This window comes from Desmodus rotundus, chromosome 11 (assembly GCF_022682495.2).
Source record: "Desmodus rotundus isolate HL8 chromosome 11, HLdesRot8A.1, whole genome shotgun sequence".
In the NCBI taxonomy this organism is placed as follows: Eukaryota; Metazoa; Chordata; class Mammalia; order Chiroptera; family Phyllostomidae; genus Desmodus; species Desmodus rotundus.
In genome coordinates this window covers 8,810,737-8,823,321 of record NC_071397.1, presented here as the reverse complement: position 1 = coordinate 8,823,321, position 12,585 = coordinate 8,810,737, and the positions used below count along the sequence as shown (strand labels likewise).

Below are 12,585 nucleotides of genomic sequence, written 5' to 3'. Positions count from 1 at the left end.
ACCTGCAGGAAGGCGATTTGTATGGAAAATGCCCTAATGGGACAAAACCCCTGCCTCTGAGGTTGGCAGTGGCTGCGGGGAGGGTGTAGGTGGGAGGGCTGTATCCGAATCACCTCTGGGACTGCTCATTGATTCGACCTTCTGCTCCCAAGTGGGTGACCGTGGATACTGCTCTCCTTTAACACCTTAGCCCAAAGGTGGACCCTGGGTCCTCCTTCGGTGTGCTAGAACATTTTTTTTTTAAAGATTTTATTTATTTTTAGAGAGAGGGGAAGGGAAGGAGAGAGAGGGAGAGAAACATCGGTTGGTTGCCTCTCATACGCGTCCCGTTCAGGGACCTGGCCTGGAATAGAACCGGAGACCTTTTGGTTTGTAAGATGATGCCCAATCTGCTGAACCACACAGGTCAGGGCAAGGCTAGACGCTTTAAACAGGACTTTTACTAAAAGCCCAGGAATAGCAAAAGGAAAAAAACACAGTGTAATATGTCATTAAATAATCTGGCTTGCAAAGGGTCACTTTCCCAGAGAACTCTTCCCCAGGAATGGACTCCTTGGGCCACCTCTCCCCACCCCGGGGGCGGGGCCCCCGCGGAGCCACTGCATCTGAACACCTGCCTGGACGCCCAGGGCCTGCGCAGGGGTGCACACGCCACCCACCTAGTGCTGCTGTTGCCGGGGCTCCTGCTCCCTGTCCTGAGGCTGCCTCTGTTCTTTGCCTCCTCTCCCCCGTCTCCCTGCTTCCAAGACTCCATTTCCACCCCAAGCCCCTGAATGGTTCATCTAAGGAAATCCAGTGTCTGTAATAAGCCACTCAGGGCCCAGATGAGGAGTGGGAGCAAGGTTTGTCCAAGACCTAGGGACAAGCCTCCTCATCTCCGGTCACCATTGGTGCCTCCGCTCTGCCCTGTGAAGCAAGACCTGTCCTCCTCACCATGGAGACAGACTAGGGCGAGGTCCACAGGATTCCTTCCCCTCCTGCTGTCCAAAACACCACAGCCTGGACCTCTCAGCTCCGGGAGCACCATTTCCTCTGGGTGGGCATTGGACTGACCGGCTTCCAGAACCCCCGACCTTGGGTGTTGCCCTCTGTCAGTGAAACGGATGAAGAGGGCTGGCCACACAGGGTGTGTGAGAGAGGCCCTTCGCCTGGGCCCAGCCGGGGCCCGGGGTGCAGCTGCTGCAACCCCAGAGCTGGCACCAAACCCTTCCCTACAGCCTTTTGATCTCCGGGCCCGAGGGACCGCCAGCTGCGGGCTGGGTTTGTTGCACCTTTCCCACTCTGCAGTGGGGCGTGCCTTCCGCTCAGTGCAGCTCAGCTGCGCAATTCCGCTTTCTCCCCGTCGTCCCATGCTACCCTTACTCCTCAGCCTCCGCAGTTGGGAGTGCTGTTCTCCCCAAACAGGAGAGCCAAGATGGGCGGCAGTATGGCCGTGCCAGGACCGGGCCTAGGGGCCCTGGCCATGCTAGTGTGCTCAGTCTGCTCAGGCTCCCGTCACTCAGGGCCTCTGTCATGGGGGAACCACAGGCTGGGCTCTGGTTCTGACTCGGCTGTTATCTCTGCTGTCTTGAGCGTTCAGTTACCTCATATGGCCCTTGGTTTTTGCTCTCGGAAATCACAGAGCAAGTTGTGCGCAGGAGCCAATGAGATGATGAACACGACACCACTTTGGAAAGCAGACAGACCCGGGCAAGCTGTGTTAACAGCCTGACTGTTCCCGAGGGGGAAACAACTGGAAGGCCCAGCTCCTCGGTCCCCGAGACCTCAGGCCTATTGCTGCTCCTTTGCTGAGATGTGTGAGAAAGAGCAGTTTAGCCTCATTCCCTGGGGTCCTGGTCAGAGCCTGGTCGGACCCCTGGGGGTTCCCGGGAGCAAGTCGTAATCGCTTTATTGCACATATTTGTGGGGCATGAAGGGGCTGTCCAGGAGACGTGTCTCAGGAATTGGCTCCCAGCCCAGTGTGGCCGCCAGCCTTCCCCGTCCCCTCCCCGGGTCCCTGCCTCTGACCCGTGAGGTCTGCTGCAGGAATTTTCCTCTGGTGGGATGGGCGGGGAGTAGTGGATGGCTTTCCGGGTAGGAAGGGGTGGGTGGGAGCGATGCCCGGGAGGGTGACCACTGTGTTTGAGCCTGCCCGGCTGACGTCAGGGTGTGGTGTGCAGATGGAATCCATTTGTCCAAAGATCATCACTAACATCGGTGAATGTTTGCTGAGTGCTCAGTTCTCTTCTTTAGAAGCAGGCCCTACCCACTCCCTGAGCTGCCCTCAGGAAAGGAGGGGAGCCAGCATCCTGTGCCGGAGTGACATTTCAGGTTAGACCAGGAGGGGCCCTCTCCAAGCCCACCGTTGGGCAACAGGAGCACTTTAAACCATATAAACACAGTCAGCTCTTCCACTCATCTCTGCTCACCGGAGGGGCGGATCGTTATCACCGCTGTGCAGAGGAGGAAACAGGCCACGAGGTGAAGTGACTCCCCTCAGGCCATGAAGTTAATTAGTGGCTTAAGCTGGGGCTGCAAGCCAGTCTTGGGGCTCTTCCTGCCACAGCTCCCAACCTGGCCTGAAGAGGCCTGGCTCCCTCGGGTGGGGTGCAGGGCGAGTGTGTGCGGTGGCTGCTGCCCACTGCAGGAGGGGGCTGTGCGTCAGCCGGGCTACACGAGCTCATTCCTGAGTGCTCGCACTGAGGAATCCTTTTGAATTCCAGGCCAGGTCCTTGCCTGGTCACACAAGGTGAACCTGCTCTCCCCTGGGGCCTAAGCAGCACCCACCCCCAACCCTGCCTCCTCAGCTCCGATGATGTCTGGGAATGGCTTTCATGCTGTGGATGGGTGTGTGGGACAGGCCTGACCTTGCCTGCCCTCCGGCCCTCTCCCGGCGGTGCAGCAACCTCACTCAGGCCAGGGTCCCCCTGGGCTCTGGGGCCCTCTCCGAACAATATCTTAAAGGGGACTCTACTCACAGGTGGAGAGGGGGTTATGTGAACCCCTGGTCCTCCAGAAAGGCCGAGGAAGGCTGAGGGGGAGGGAGAGCCGAGGCAGGCGTGAGGGGCCTGTGCAGGCTCTCCAGGGCCCCGTAACTAGAGTCCAGGACAGAGTCTTGTAGGTCAGCCGGGCTAGGACCCATCCAGCAATCCCTTCGACAGAATTCCTAGAGATGATTCCTAGGCTTCTGCTCACACACTCCTCAGGATGGGAAGCTCACTAGTCCTCAAGTTCTCTCTCCACTTGGGTGGCCCCTAAACTGCCCCTCATTGGGTCCTAATTCTGCTCAGGGATCTACACACAGCTGAGGGTCCCTGCCCTGGGTGCGGAGCTTGGAAGCCTGGCGTCACCACGTCCTGACAACCTCGCCTCTTTGTGCGTTGGCTCCCTTGTCTGCGACACAGCGACACCTCTTTGTAGCGAGGGTCAGAGTGGCTGCCTGGTAGGAACCACAGCAGCTGCCCGCAGGAAGTAAGTGCCAGTGAATGGCAGATATTTTCACCTGGACGTGGTCCTTCCCGGCATAACCAGAGAGGTGTCCACACCTGTGTGCTCTAGTTGGCCCCAGAACTAAGTGTAGGACCCAGACCTGAACCTCGCCTTCCTCCAGCCCAGCATCCTCCTGTTGTGAATGTACTTTTGCTAACACTGCCTGAGTCAGCATACGATTTGTTGGCCCTCTGGCTCTCGGGGCCTTAGAGCTAGCCTAAAACCACCTTCCCATACAAACATCTGCAGTCCTTGGCTCGTTGTACCAACGTCCCAACCGCCCATCCATGCAGGTGGCATTTCTTGTTGTTAGTTTGGGTCTGTCCTGAAATTTCGGCACCTGCTCTGGCGGTGAACGTGGAGGAGAGCAGAGATGGGGCAGGGAGGAGGTTCCCCACGGGCAGTGTGCATCATGAGGCTTTGCTGCCATACATACCCTCAGCTTAGCTCTTCTGGAAGCTTCCCCCTGCCTGCCAGTGGCTGGTAGGAAGCCTCCCTACTGCATGCCTCGCTCACCAGGTGGACCCTTCCCTTGGCCTGTCTGGGCCCAGGGGCTCCAGGGATGGCCCTTCCTGCCCCGTGTCCCTGGGCAGGCATCACTTGTGCTCCAGGTGTAGGCTGTTGGTATGCTCCTTCTTACGGGATTATTACTGTAATGACTGAGTTAGTGAGCAGTGCAGGACCCTTAACCCCACCTGGTGCCTGCTGGCTGATGGGAGTTTCCTCAGCCATCTCTTTTCCCTCCGGGCTGCCAGGACAAGTGTGGGGGTGAGGAGGTGGAAAGTGGAGACCCCGGTTCTCTGGGCAGAAGGAATGTAAGTGTAATGAAAGCATTAATCTTTACTAGGTGCCGCTTGGGCTGAGGAGAGCCAGGCTGCTGCGTCCGAGGAGGGCTTGAGAGGAGATGGAAGGAGTGGAGGGCAAGGGGCAGCGGGCTGAGTGGGGCTGGGGAGGAGTTTCCGGGTGTTCTCTGAGGCTCCTTCCCTCTCTGGCCCTGGGCTGGTTCTGGCCTCTTTCCTGATTGAGCTCCTTTCCTCCTGCAATTAAAGGGCCTGAGGATACATCCACGTACTGATAGATCACGGTGGGGGCGGGGGGGGGGGTTAACGGTGCATAGTCACACGAGCACAGTGGCCTTGATTCCCCAAGCAAACTTTAGACACAGCGGGTCCAGGATTCAAAATCTGGGTCACGTGGGCTGAGTCCTGACAAAGCTCCAGCTCCCCAGAGCCCATCGTCTGAGTTCGAAAAGTGAGGCTCCCACGAGACTGACTATGGAACACGGGCCTGTGCCATTGGATAGCTGTGTGACCTCAGGCAGATCACTCAACCTCTCTGAGTCTGTTTCCTCATCTATTAAGGGAAACTAATAACACTTACATCACAATGTTGCTGGGTGTTAGATAAGAAAATGCACATGAAGTGCCCAGGGGGTGCTTGGCCCAGAGCCCAAGCTTGCTCTGTTAGGGTTGTCATAGCAACAGCCGGGTAATGTGGAGAAACTTGCTGATGAAGGTGGACTGTGAAGGTTGAGGAGGGTTTGGGGAAGGAATGGGGGTGTGTGGGCCCTAGCAATTAGCCTGGGGAATGGGGTTGGGAGGGGGAAGGACTGGGCTGTTGGGAGGATAGGAGCCGTGGGGCCTGGCGCTGGAAGAGCTAGGCTGGGGGTGGTCGGGAAGGTGGGGGCCAGTACACTTCCTTCCTAGGCTATGGGACAGCGGTCAGAGGGGCTGGCTGCGGGGGGTCGGACCAGGTGGGCACACTCGTTCATCCTCTCCCTCAACAAACGCTTACTGAGCGCCTGCTGTGCACCAGGCTCTGTGGTTAAGTTCAGGGAGGAGATAAGTCGGAAGAAGGTGCAGAAGGGCAAGGTGGTGGAGTGGCAGGTGTGGCACCTCAGGGAAGACCTCACTGGGGAGGTGACCTGGGAGCAGAGGTTGGAGTTCCCCGAAGAGGCTGCGTGCACAGCTGAGGGGAGCATGTCCCAGACAAAGGGAAGGCAAGTGCAGAGGCCCTGCAGGGTTCAGGAAAAGTGGAAGGGTGGAAGCGGGAGAGGTGGGGGGGGAGAAGGAGGGGAGAGGGCGCAGGAGCAGGACCCAGAGCACACAGGGTCCTGTGGGCTGGGGGGGCTATCGGGTTAGCTCTGGGAGGGTTCAGTGCAGAGGAGATCTGACCTGAGTGTTAACAGGAAGGCTCTGGCCCTGTGTGGAGATGGGGTGGAGGGCAGAGAGGGTGTGGAGGGGCAGAAGTGGGGGCATTTGCGGGGAGGCAACTGCTGTGATCTAGGAGGGGAATGACGGTGGCTTGGAGTCATTTGGCAGCGGTGGACAAGGAGAGAAGGGGACAGGTGTGGGGTATATTCTGGGCATTGGTGATGGAGGTGATGGGGGCGGGTGTGGGAAAGGGAAGGGAGACATTGAGGCTGGGTGAAGGGGGCTCTGAGGTTTGGAGTCTGCTCCTTGCCCAGGCCTGGCAGGGAGAAGTGCCTCTTATAGAAGCGGGAAAAGGAATGTGGGGGAAAGAGAGACAGAGCTGGCTGGAGGAGGCCCTGGGGTAACTGGGCCAGGGGCTGAAGATCAAGGTCCTCAGGGCCACCCAGAGCCTAGAGTTCTACCACCCTCACCTCCCACAGGCCCCACCTTGCGGCCCCTGAGCCTGTGATCTGGTGTCTGCTCTCTGCTGGACCTACGGTCATGGGTGGTGGGGATGCTGAGCCCCTACACCAACCCCGGGGCTTTGGGAGATGAGGCCGCAGGTGAGAGGGCTGTGGATGTCCAGAGCAGGCCTGGGGGAGGTCAACACAGTGAGGGTGGTCCACGCAGGCAGGGAGCTCCTGGAGGGCAAGTCAGCGCCCTGGGCCAGCACTGAGCAATGATGACACCTTCTCCTTCAAAGTGACAAAGGTGAGACCCTCAGAAATCCTCCTGGAGCCTCAGGGTCACAGTCTCACCTTCCTGGAATCTGAGTGGGGTGGGGGAAGGGTGCCCAGACTTGGTAGGAAGCTGGGCCAGGCTCAGCCTGACCCCTCCCAGGCACCCTCGGCACCTGGAAAAGGGGATGGGCAGCTGGGGCAGCAGTAGGGGTGCTCTGGGGACGTCCAAGGCCTCTGGATCCTGCCTTTCTTCCATCCTGATGGGTGCGTGAGGACGCCCTGAGGGCTTGGGTGCCCTTCCTGCCCCAGGCCCTGGTTTCCCTGTACAGGGGGTACACAGAACCAAGCCATCAGAGGACAGGGCATTGGGGAGAGTTCATGTGGCTGCCCACTTCCAGCTCCCTGTCCTGGGTCCCGGGCCCCTACCTTGTCCCCGGTGTCCCACATGAGCAGCTCTGAACAGAGACTGTGAGTGCGCAGTCGCTCACAGGCCCACCTTTCCAGAACCCAAACTAGACTGGCCAGGATCTGGCCAGCGACCAAAACCACACCCCTCTGAGGCCCAATTAGGGGCCATGGAGTGAAAGGGAAGGGGTCAGACCTGGGTCCATTAGCAGTGTTTGGTTTGGGACTTTTGGAACAGAACGGTTCCAGCTCCTTATCTAGGCCCCAGGTTATTAGATTCTCTGGCCTTTGATGTGCCTGAGCCTGGGACATAGGACCCTTCCCTGCCACCAACCCCAGGTCCCAGCACTCCCCACTCCCAACAAAAAAGGCCTAGTCCATGGCCTAGTCCAGCTGACTCCAACCAATCTCTCCCCACGTTGCCTGTTTTAGGGCTGCTCAGCCCCTGCTGCCCCCACCCAGCCCCCATAGGTTCTCAGGAGGACACTGGGCACAGGGGCACAGGCCTGGCCCCTCCCAACAGGCCTGGGGGCTTAAAGAAGGAGAATGGGAGGGAGATTGGGAATGGGAGGGAGTTCTGGAAGTTCCCAAGGGGGCCACTCCCTTGGGGGAGAAATTGAGGGGAGCGGTGCAGATCCACAGGGTGACCCCATGAACAGGGAACCAGGACCTGCCTGATGTCAAATGTCGTGGGCTAAAGTCAGACCACCTGTCCTCATTTCTGCCTGGAAAGCTGTAGGGCCTGCCCTGGTCCAAACCCGGGGGCTGTGCTGAGAGAGGGTCCTGGGCTATCACTCAGCGGGGGCTTGGGGGGGACAGCCCCAGTGGAAGGGGGTGGGAGGAGGGAAGGGAGGACAGTTTGGAGGGGGGAGAGGGAGGAGGGGAGAAGAACGGGAAGAGAAGGAACAGGAGGAGGAGGACATGGGGAGGTCTTCCGCCCTGCCCTGCTTCAGGAAGGTGTGTCTGTGCACAGGGAATCACACACAGACGCCTCCGCGGGCGAGCAGAGGCTTGCATGTAGTACGTGAGCAGGCGCGTGCCTGCGTGTGGATGGATGTTTGCGCGTGTGTGAGCCTGGGCCCTCCCAGCACTTTGTACCATGAGCCACGCACTCGCCAGGCGCTGCACAGCCCGGCACTGCGCTCCGGTCTGCTCTGCTCTGGTCCGGGGGCGTCCAAAGAAGAGCCCGCGTCAGCATCTTCGGGAGTGACTTCACCGCACTCCCTGGATGAGACCCGAGGTTTGAAAGGTCCTGCGCATGAGGGGGTCCACACCTGCAGTGAGCCGGGCACAGGGACCCCCTATGGCTAAACATGTGACACGTAGGGAGTGGGGGTAGTGAAGCCTGGGTGGGAGGCTCTGAAGTCATCCTCACCTGCTGGCCGCCACAGGCCAGCCCCTTCCCCTCCTCTGGGTGCCTCGTGTAAGGAGGCCAGGGCCTCAGTGCCTGTACAAGTGCAGCCACTCCCTAGGGTCCCACACCCACCCAGACCAACGTGCTTGGTCTAGGGGTCTCTCACTCTGCTAGCTTGTAATCTTTTCCCTGAGGCCTCTCCTGCCACATCCTTACGGCCCCCCAACAGTGCTATACAGACCCTCTGCCAGCCCACACTGTCCCCTCTCTCTCTGCCCCCATCACCGAAGGGAAAGGGACACGGTTCCCTCCTCAGGGAGCCTCAGTCTGAGAGAAGACACCTGAAAGACTCAAGACCCTGGGGAGGTCATCTGTAAGGGTCAGAGTCAGGCCTTTGCAGAGGGCGGAGACTAGAAGTTACTGGTGGGTCACTGGGGGCCTGAAGCCCAACTCGCCTCCCTCTCCAGATGGACTCAGGGAGAGTCTGGCATCGGGACCCTCCTTGGAATCTCGCCACCCTGTTGTCCCAGCTTGTTGTCCCTTTGCATGCCCTTTGTCCCCTGTGAAAGGTCAGCCTACTGTGAGAGCCCATAGGGGAGGTCACAGGGGGTCACACTGCCCCTGGTCCGGGTGGGGTTTAGGTCGTGCAGGGAGCAGAGGGGCCTGATGTGGAAGCCAGGAGAGAGGGAAGGAGTGGGGCCATGATGTCCACACCTCACTCCCAACAGCGGAGCACCAGTGCTCACAGCCATGGAGCCCTGCGCGTATCCCTCAAGGCTGCTGTTCTCACTGCAGGGCAGGGCAGCAATCGTACCAGAGCCCTAGGCTTCCACCAGCAAGCCGGGGCAGGGGCAAGCTGGGAGTCTAGCTTCCTTCCTGCCAAGGGAGGCTGCTGGGTCCCGGCTCTCGGCCCAAGGGCATTCTCCTCTCAGAGCAGATCCTGGGCTTGGCCACCACCAATCAGGAGTTGGCCTGAGCCAGAGAGAGCTGGGCGCCACCTTCGAAAGCAAGGGTTGCTTTCGAGGTGGTGGAGGGGTTGAAGCCAAAGTAAGTCTTATGATGGTCAGTGGGTCCTCTTCAGGTTACTCGAACCTCCAGATGTGGGGCCAGCCTCCTTCTCTTCCAGCCTTCAACCCTGCTCCTAATGAACCAATATGCCTTCAGCATCTTCTATGCCTCCACAGTGGGGGACACGGAGGAAGGAAGAGGTACCATCCTGCTGTCCAAACGCTTGTGACTAATTGCTTGTGTAAGTAGAGACAGCCGAGACTGCGATATTGTACGTGTGAGTGAGTGTGTTCAATGCCGTATAGGTCGGCGTTTTTCAAAGTGCAGCTCATAGCCCAGTAGAAACCAGCTTGGCGGATTGGAACCATCACTTCAGAAGCAATTAAACAAAATAGAAAAATTAGAGTGCATCACATATATGGTGGACTAGAATTTCTGATGACGGGGTGAGGCCTTTGTTTTAATTATATGATATGTGTGTGTGTGCTATAATGTCATGGTGTGAAGAATATTTCTAACTGTGGTTTGTGGTCAGAAAAGCCTCAAGGCCGCAGCTCTGGTGGCTGGGCTCCTGCTTCGCTCGGCAGGGTGCCCCTACTGCCTGACTCCAGCCGCCCTGGCCCCATTGTTTTGCCTTTCTTACCTCAGGCCCTTTGCACGTGCTACTGTGCCTGCCAGAAATGTTCGCTTCTCACTTTCTTTACCTGCCAACTTGTGTTCACCGTGCAGAATGCAGCAATGGGTCACATTGTCCCCCTCCCTCATGATGGGAAACTGGACCTCAGAGAGGTTAAGCGATGTGTCCAATGTCACACAGCTAGCCAGAGGTGGGCTGAGATTTGAACCCAGGCTTCCCTGATTTCTGAGCTCAGGTTCTTTCCTTATCCAGTGAGACGTGCCGGCTGACAGCCTCACTCTTCTCCTCCAGGTCAGTGCAGTAGCCGCCTCAGAGGGCTCGAGCCCACGTACCTGCCCTTGGAGAATGGCGGCTCCCATGGCTCCACCACCTTCCTGAGGGTCTACAGCTCCATCTGCAACACGGGCACCAATGAGCTGGCCTGGCCACTGCTGTGTGGACTGGCTCTGCCTATCTCCCTCGTCATGGCACCCCTCTGGGGCTCGCAGAAGTTGGGGAGCCCCTGTTGTTCACTCACTCCACCAAACCCTGCTTCTCAGGGCTGAGATCTAGCAGACCCCAAATCAAGCTGCTCTGTAGGCCGTAACTTTGAGGAGCAAGGCAAGTAGCTGGGGGGTTGAATAGGTCAGTTAACTTTCATGCTTTTGTGGGTCAGCATTGGTCAGTGGGTCCCAAATTTGCCATTCAAACACCACCCTCATGATCTCTACACAATCTGCGTGTGGCCACTGGTTAGAACCCACTGATGTGGGCAGTGGAGGACAGGCCCCGCCCAGTTTCGCCCCCGGATCTCCAGCTTGTGCAAGGTGCCATTTCTGGGGTTGTGGGACAGTAGTTCGGGAGCAAGTTGAGCTGGCAGTGGGGACAGAGCCACAGACCTGAAGCCGCGGCTCGGCATGGCCACGGACCTTGTGCTCACGGTTGTCCTGCCTGCCAAACGGAGGAGATGCCTGCCCCTAGGCAGAGCCTCGCCAGGGCACGGCTTAGTGGCTGGGTTCACATCGAGGAGACTGCCGGTCTCCATGGGGCCCAGAGCTGGGCAGCGGCAGGAGAAGGAGACGTCTAACACCCGGAGACTCCAGGGCTGGGGGCCCCAGGCCCTCGGGTAACTGCAGACTCTGCCCGTCCAGGGATGGCCGGCCTAGGAGACGAACTCCTGCGAGACAGGGATTTTAGCCTGCAATTCTGCTGCTTCCTGATGCTTCTTGGGTGGGAGCCTGTCTTAACCTACAGTGTCCATATAAACATGGGTATGATTATACATCTGTGCTAAAATATAATAAATACATGCCTATGCAAAAAAGACGTGTTCATTCTTACTTCACCTAAAGTTACTGTGCCTCTCTGCTGTGGTGGAAAATGTGGTTATGGGTACAGGGAAGGGACCCTGTCTGCTGGGAGCTCCCCGAACAGGACTGCCTCCTCCCTCCATCTTTGGGTTCCTCTGAGAGCAGATGTTGTCCCCTCTCTCCTCTTCCTTTGTAAAATGTGTCTGTAACCAATTGTCAGTCACGAAATCGTTACAGAGAATGTAAAGAACAGCCCAGGAAATATAGTCCTAATATAGCAATAACTATGTGTGGTGTCAGGTGGGGGCAACACTTCTCAGGGTGTAGTTATAGAAATGTCTGATCACTATGACAAAAGTTTTAAATTAAAAAATTATATGTGACTATAAAACTTTTCTCACCCTAATGACCTCATTTTATTTATTTATTTTTAAAAATATTTTATTTAGTTTTTTAGAGAGAGGGGAAGGGAAGGAGAAAGAGAGGGAGAGCAACATCAATGTGTGGTTGCCTCTTGCTTGGACACTACTGGGGACCCGGCCCATAACCCAGGCATGTGCCCTGACTGGGAATTGAACTGGCAACCCTTTGGTTTACAGGCTAGTGCTCAATCCACTGAGCCACGCCAGCCAGGGCTATTTTTTAAATTATATTTTATTGTTTATGCTATTACAGTTGTCCTAATTTTCCCCCTTTGCCCGCCTCCCCGCAGCCTCTCCACTCCCTCAGGCAATCTTCACACAGTTGTCCACGTCCACGGTCCTGCATTTACATCCTTCGGCTACTCGATTCCCTACGCTGTACTTTACATCCCATCCCCCCAACACCCCTCTCATCCGGCAACCATCAAAATGTTCTTTGTATCTATGATTCTGTTTCTGATCTGCTTGGTTTTTTACTTTGTTTTTTTAGAATCAATTGTAGATAGATATGTATTTATTGCCATTTTATTGTTCATCTTTTTGATCTTCTTTTTAAAAAAATTTTTTTGTACTTTTTCCATTACCATTATCTCCCTTAGATGCCCCTCCACTCCTTCCCCCTGCCTTCTTCTTCTTCTTAGAGAAGACCCTTTAACGTTTCATATGGTACTGGCTTGGTGGTGATGAACTTCAGTTTTTTTTCTTGTCTGGGAAGCTCTTTTTATGTCCTTTGACTTTAAATGACAGCATTGCTGGGTAGTAACCTTGGTTGTAGGTCCTTACTTTTCATCACTTTGAATATTTCTTGCCAATCCCTTCTAGCCTGCAAAGTTTCTTTTGAGGACTCAGCTGACAGTCTTATGGGAGTTCCCTTGTAGTTAACTGCTTTTCTATTGCTGCTTTTAAGATTTTCTCTTTGTATTTAAACTTTGGCATTTTAATTATGATGTGTCTTGGTGTGGGCTTTGGGTTCATCTTGTTTGGGATTCTCTGCACTTCCTGGACTTGTATGTCTATTTCCTTCACCAAGTTAAGGAAGTTCTCTGTCATTATTTTTTCAAATGGGTTTCCAATTCCTGGCTCTGTCTCTTCTTCTGATACCCCCATGATGTGAATGTTGGTCTGCTTGA

General features: G+C 56.4%; 1 long non-coding RNA gene across 1 annotated transcript; it reads left to right on the top strand.

The window, feature by feature from the left end:
- The first annotated feature begins 7,883 nt into the window (after positions 1–7,883).
- On the top strand, positions 7,884–11,019 carry LOC139440353 (uncharacterized). Its single transcript, XR_011650544.1, has 3 exons — positions 7,884–7,985; positions 9,181–9,348; positions 10,036–11,019. It is a non-coding gene; the product is annotated as an uncharacterized lncRNA (long non-coding RNA).
- Positions 11,020–12,585: the final 1,566 nt, after the last annotated feature.